Source organism: Mesoplodon bidens, assembly GCF_964165515.1.
Source record: "Mesoplodon bidens genome assembly, chromosome: 18".
In the NCBI taxonomy this organism is placed as follows: domain Eukaryota; kingdom Metazoa; phylum Chordata; class Mammalia; order Artiodactyla; family Ziphiidae; genus Mesoplodon; species Mesoplodon bidens.
Window position 1 is genome coordinate 60,294,925 of NC_138175.1, and position 7,550 is coordinate 60,302,474.

A 7,550-nucleotide genomic window follows, 5' to 3' on the forward strand; every position below is an offset into this window, starting at 1 on the left:
TTCCTTCTTCCACTATATAATGACATCAGAGAAGTCATACTCAAGAAAGATCATACCAATGTGTTGAGTGTACAGAAGTCTTAACAGAGCTCCACCCTTATAATGATGAGCAAATTCACTCAGGAGACAAATCTTACAAATGTGTTGAGTGTGGGAGAGTCTTTACTGAGAAAGATTGTCTTTCAGTACATTTTAGAACTCATATAGGAGAAAAATTCTATAAATGTATAGGCACAAATTATCCCTTACTCAGTATGAGAGAATTTATACTTATGAGACACTTCATATTTGCAGTGAATTCAGGAGCTTATTTTCAAGGTATGATTGCTTTATGTTACATCCAAGGATCTATAAAGGAAAGAAAGCCTACAACGTAATCATTCAGGGAAAAGTTTCGTGCTTTTCTCAGTTACTCAACATCACAGCACACACACTGGAGAGAAACATATGGATATATTCACTGTGGGAAAAGCTTTAAACATAGCTCAGAACTTATGATGCTACATCAGAGAACTCATACTGGGAAAACCCTATACATGTAAATGGTGTGGAAGAGCCTTCAGGCGGTGTTCTCACTTTATCCAACACAAGAGGACTCATACTGGAGAACATTTTGAAGAGAGGCAATATTGGCAGGTTTTCGACTATGGCTTTCACATTATTTGACACCAGGAAATTCATATAGATTAGAGAAACCATTGAACATAATATGGAAAAGCTATTGGTTGGAATTCCATGTGATTTGATATCAGAAATAAACCACAAAGAAGGCAGAATCCACAAGTTATTTTTGACCCATAAACAGGTACCTGAATGTAATAAGACTCTGCACTTGTAACTCGCTGCAGTCACAGATAATGAGGTATGAGCAGTTATGCTCTGCATATGCCCTTGATTTCCCATAGAACGTCATTTAATGGGACTCGGGGTCTAGGCCTGATGGACAATGTCTCATAGAAATGACTGCCATAGATAATAAAATGTAAATGTTTCAATGACAACAGCATATTTTTAACATCATATAAAAATCAGAGAACCACCAAATTTGAAGTATCATGCAGAGATCATTTATCTTATAGTATCATAGAGATCAACATATGTACAATTTTATAGTAGTCACAGAAGAGAGCTGAAAAATATGCCAACAATTTCTTTCTTGCATAGTCCTGTCACGTCAAGCAAATTACAGACTTTTATAAAAACTCACAAATGTTTCACAAGTGGCATTCCACTACTAACTTTAAGAGAGGTATCATAAAGAGTTGCCTGCATCTTCATGTTTCTAGGAGCATAGTCAGTGTTCAGGCAGGACTAAAAAGACATACCACACACAAAACTATGAGAACTCATCAGTGAATTCTGTAAAGTTGCAAGATACAAAATTAATATACAGAAATCTGTTGAGTTTCTATACACTAACAATGAGCTATCTCAAAGATAAATTAAGAAAATAATCCCATTTACAATTGAATCAAAAAGAATAAAATAACTAGGAATAAATCTAACTAAGGAGGTAAAAGACCATACTGGGAAAACTATAAGACATTGATGAAAGAAACTGAAGATGACACAAACAGATGGAAAGATATACTGTGCTCATGAATTGGAAGAATTTATATTGTTAAAATGACCATATTACTGAAGGTAATCTACAGATTCAATGTGATCCCTATCAAAATACCAATGGCATTTTTCACAGAACTAGAACAAATAATTCTAAAATATGTATGGAAACACAAAAGACCCCATATAGCCAAAACAGTCTTGAGAAAGAAGAATAAATCTGGAGGTAGCATGCTCCCTAATTTTAAACTATACTGCAAAGCTACAATAATCAAAACAGTATGGTACAGGCACAAAAACAGACATATAGATCAATGGAATAGAAAGACCAGAAATGAACCCACACTTCTATGGGCAATTAATCTACAACAAGGGAGGCAAGTATATACAATGGGGAAAAAGATGGCCTCTTCAATGAATCGTGTTGGGAAAACTGGACAGCTACATACAAAAGAATCAAACTGGACTACTTTCTCACACCATGCACAAAAATATATTCATAATGGATTAAAGACTTAAACATAAGACCTGAAACCATAAAACTTATAGAAAAAACCAAAAGCAGTACACATTCTGACAATAGTCTTAGTAATTTTTTTTTTTTTGCTATGTCTCCTCAGGCAAGGGAAACAAAAGCAAAAATAAACAAATGGGACTATGTCAAACTAAAAAGCTTTTGCACAGCAAAGGAAACTATCAACAAAATGAAAAGGTTGCCAGCCAACTGAATGGGAGAAGATATTTATAAGTGATATATATGATAAGGGATTAATATTCAAAATATTAAAAAATCTCATAGAGCTCAACATCAAAAAAAACCCAATTTTTAAAAGGGCACAGGATCTGAATAGACATTTTTTCAAAGGAGACATACAGATGGTCAACAGGCACATGAAAAGATGCTCAACATCACATTCAAAACCACAATGAGATATCACTCCACACCTGTCAGAATGACTATTATCAAAAAGACAACAAATAACAAGTGTTGGCAAGGATGTGGAGAAAAGGGAACCCTTAGCCACTGTTGATGGGAATGTAAATTGATGCAGGCACTGTGGAAAACAGTATGGAGGTGCCTCAAAAAATTAGATCAGGGAATTCCCTGGCAGTCCAGTGGTTAGGACTTCGCACTTTCACTGCTGTGACCCAGGTTCAATCCCTGGTCAGAGAACTAATATCCCACAAGCCACACAGCACTACCAAAAAAAAAAAAAAAGAAAAAAATTAAATCGAACTACCATATTAGCTAGCAATTCTACTTCTACGTATTTATACAAAGAAAATAAAAACACTAATTTAAAAAGATATACGCACCCGTGTTCACTGCAGCATTATTTACAATAGACAAGATATGGAAGAAAAACTAGTGCCCATCAGTAGGTCAGTGGATAAAGAAGATGTGGTATATATACACAGTGAAATATTACTCAGCCATGAAAGAATGAAATCTTGTCATTTGCAACAACATGGATGGACCTATAGGTATTATGCTAAGTGAAATAAGTCAGACAGAGAAAGACAAATACAGCATGATTTCACTTATATTTGGAATCTAAAAAAAAACAACAAAAAAGAACAAACATAACAAAACAGAAAGAGTCACAGATTCAGAGAACAGGTGATTGCCAAAGGGGAGAAGGGTGGGAGGAGGAGAGAAATAGGTGAGAGGTATTAAGAGGTACAAACTTCCAGTTGCCAAATAAATGAATCATAGGTATAAAATGTACAGTGTGGAGAATATAGTCAATAATTATGTAATATCTTTGTATGGTGACAGATGGTAACTAGACTTACCATGGTGATCGTTTTCAAACATATAGATATATCAAATCACTATGTTGTGTATCAGGAACTAACATAGTATTGTATCGTAGGTCAATTATACTTCAAAGTAAACAACCATATAAAGTTATAGAAAAAAAGATCAGATTTGTGGTTACCAGAGGGGGGGAGGGGGAATCGGATGAAGGCAGTCAGATGGTACAACATGATAAATATACTTAATGCTGCTGTATGCTATATACGAAAGATGTTAAGAGAATAAATCCTGAGTTCTCATCACAAGTAAAAAATTTTTTTGTTTATTTAATTTTGTATCAATGTGAGACGATCGAAGTTCACCAAACTTATTGTGATAATCATTTCACAATGCATGTAAGTTATTATGTTGTACGCCTTAACCTTATACAGTGCTGGATGTCAATTATATCTCAATAAAACTGGAAAGAAAAAAAATAAAATGTTTATTTTTATTTTTATTTATTTATTTATTTATTTTGTGGTACGCGGGCCTCTCACTGTTGTGGCCTCTCCCATTGCGGAGCACAGGCTCTGGACGTGCAGGCTCAGCGGCCATGCCTCACGGGCGCAGCCGCTCCACGGCATGTGGGATCCTCCCGGATCGGTTCACGAACCCGTGTCCCCTGCATCGGCAGGCGGACTCTCAACCACTGCGCCACCAGGGAAGCCCTATCTTTATTTCTTATTGTCTGGTTTATTACAATCTTATGGATTTTTAAAATTTCCAATTGGATTTTTAAAGTATTCTAACGTTATATATATTTTTTTAATATTTATTTATTTATTTATTTATTTATTTAGGCTGCGCTGGTTCTTAGTTGTGGCATGCGGGAGCTTTGTTGTGGCATGTGGGCTCTTAGTTGCAGCATGCATGCAGGATCTAGTTCACTGACCAGGGATCGAACCTGGGCCCCCCGCACTGGGGGTGGGGTGTCTTACTCACTGGACCACCAGGGAAGTCCGTAATGTTATCTATTAATAGAAGCATTTTTATGTTTTCTTTTCTAATAGTTACAGCTCTTACGTCTGTTTCCTATCTTTTTTGTGGTAAAAAGGACATACAGAAACCTTAAACTTCAGGTTGCTGAAAGCAGATATCCTTCTGCACTGGATGTGTATATCAATCCATGGTTATCGAACAGAGGAGTGAATAAACAAGAGAATGGAGAAAGATGGGGGTCAATTTTCATCAGAGAGGAAAAGGTCAATTTCCTAAGGCAGAGAGAAATATTGAAATGGGTTGTATTCAGGACCAGCAGTAAGCAGGTTGCTGGCTTATCCCTTGTCTACATCCTAGTGGCCAAAGGATGAGACACTCCTACACTTGATGATACCAAGAGGGAAAGTAGGAGCCTCGTCCTGGATGACACTGGTGGCAGCTTGACCAGTACCAGGAACCTCCTACTTGTAGACATTCATTTCAGTGAGGAAATGGTGTTTATTTATGGTAGTTGGATTTTCAGTTATTTACAGCTAAACACACCCTATAGGATACAGGGTACAAAGCTTTGAACTGGATTATTCCAAAGTCAACTTACTGGTTTGTCCAGTATTCTGTGGACTTCCTACACTCCTTTTTGAAACAGATCACTTTCTGGAAGCTGTATGTGGTCTGTCTCTGCTCAGAGCTCAGGTTCTTCACCTTTCCCCCATGTGCTACATCCTGTCTGGATTATCATGATTTTGAACTTATTCTTGACGTGTGGGAGAACAGGCAAAGAACAAATGTGTAGCAGTAATAAATGGACCCCAAAGCCTATTTTCAGGAAATGGTTATGATACTAATAATTTACAGGTAAAATGCTGATTCATTTATTCCTCCTTCTCTAACCTGAAGTTCTTAAGCTCTGAGGAGTTGAGAAGTGTCCTAGAGGTTCATGTTTTAAAGACAAAAATATACATCTTTCTTCGTTTTCTTGTTTTTTAAATGACTTCTAAAGTGTTCCCCTTCACATGGAACACTTTGAGATGCTATGTGTGATGAAATAATAACGGTGAATGGAGATCAAACTGTAGGTCCATGATTCAGTCGATTGAATGCCACCAGCTACCACAGTGATTTGGTCAATATATAGTTTTATATCTCTTATTCTTAGTCATATATTGTTTAAATTAAACCAATAGTGGACTACTGATTTTAAAAAGCATATGAAAGAATGTTAACATATTTCAACAATTCAGTATCTCAATAAACATGTTTTTCAGACAATACTAAGAGAGGAAAAGGGCAAATTAAACTTTGCAATTGAATGAAACAATTATTACTGCTAATCCAGCAATTTTCATAAATGATCCACAATGCCTTTTCTGCAATTCTAAATTCTAAAACGTTTTCTGATGAAAAGCTTCTTCCCCCTATTATGTATCTGCAAAATTTACCTGAACTAACACAGCTATTTACACTTTGTTTCTCTCTTAACTTAGTGGGACTCCTCATATATTTTGATAAAGATATACCCAGACGCTGCCCCAGACCTGTTGGGATGTTACATATTGCGCAGTGTATGCACCTTACTATACTGCTAAAATCCAAATGCTTATGAGTTCTAAAATACTTCTGGCCCTGAAGGCTTAGAACAAAGGATTAGGGTCCTGTATTCAAACAGGATGCATAACATTTTTGACGTTTTACATGCTTAATAGTTAACATCTGTTCAGAAATTTTTTAAATGTAATCAATTACAGTAAATTAAATAGTGTGCCTAATTTGCTAAATGAAAAAAGAACATGCAATTATTAAAAGTTGTATTCAAGTGGGTTTCATGAAATCAATCTCAAATACTATACTTATTTAAAAACACTTTTTAACCTAAAATCATGTTTTTATTCTATACCACACAAACAGAAAAAACTGAACTTCCAAGAAGGCTTTCTTTCTTAAGATGTTAAGGCCTCCATCAAACTTGATGGTGAATCACTGGAAGCATCTCTAGTCACATCCAAAACAAAACAATAATATGGCTAATTAATTGCCCAGTCCCACTACCTAGGGCTATAGAACATCAATTTTTATTTTTTTATTTTTTATTTTTGTTGGTACGCGGGCCTCTCACTGTTGTGGCCTCTCCCGTTGTGGAGCACAGGCTCCAGACGCGCAGGTTCAGCGGCCATGGCTCACAGGCCTAGCCGCTCCACGGCATATGGGATCTTCCCGGACCGGGACACGAACCCATGTCCCCTGCATCGGCAGGTGGACTCTCAACCACTGCGCCACCAGGGAAGCCCAGAACATCAATTTTTTTTAAAGTCAAAGTATGGAAAAGAGGCCTAAATTATTTAATGAATGGGATGTTGTTTTATCAACAGCCAAGTAAAATCCAGGGAAGTGCTGTTAGAAGTAAAGACATCTGCATAGTCTCTAAATAATAATATGCAAAAGTCAACAGATACACTGTCTTAACTGCAACAAATAAGATGAACAATGTGCACCCTGCACGTGGATATTCTCCACAGTGGCCATAGAAATTAACAACTCCTGGATCAAGTTTAGCATGCAGTGGACAGGATGACCCAAGCAGAGGAACAGGGCTGCTGAAACCTGCTAGGAAACCCCAAGGAAGGGTAGAAAGAGTACACTGCGCCCTGGGTCAGAGTAGGATAAGAGAGCCCCAAGCACCGAGGAGGAGAGAGGACATCAGAGCCTGGGCCCTGGGACCTAAGGAAGGTGAAAGGACACCAGATACTGGACTCTGAGGAAGACATGACAATAATTTGTCCTGGGCTCCCAAGAAAGATGAGAGTGGGCTGGGTTCCAGGAAGAAGAGCACACACCAGGTCCTGGGCAGCGAAAGACTTCTCCCATTTCCTAGCTATGGGCATCTCGCTCACAGAAGAGGACACAGGGCCGAGAACCCTGTCCCGCCCACTCCAACTCCCTGATTCTTTGCTTAACCAAACATCAGACTGGCTACCCTGAACCTTCTCCCCAGTAAGCCCCATACGTGTACTTTCTCGTAGAATCCCATTTTAGCAAGAATCCTAAGTCAGTTTATCAAGAATTCCTTGATAAAGCATCTGGATATCTGATCAAACTTCTCATCTCCACTCTCTATCCCAGGTGATATCCCATCACCTGGGCCTGCCTTCAGTAAAAAAGCCTATTATCTTGGTTCAGCCAGAATCCCCCCAGACTTGATGTCTCCTTTTCTTCATTTTCTATCCACCAGTATCCCACTCCGCCAATC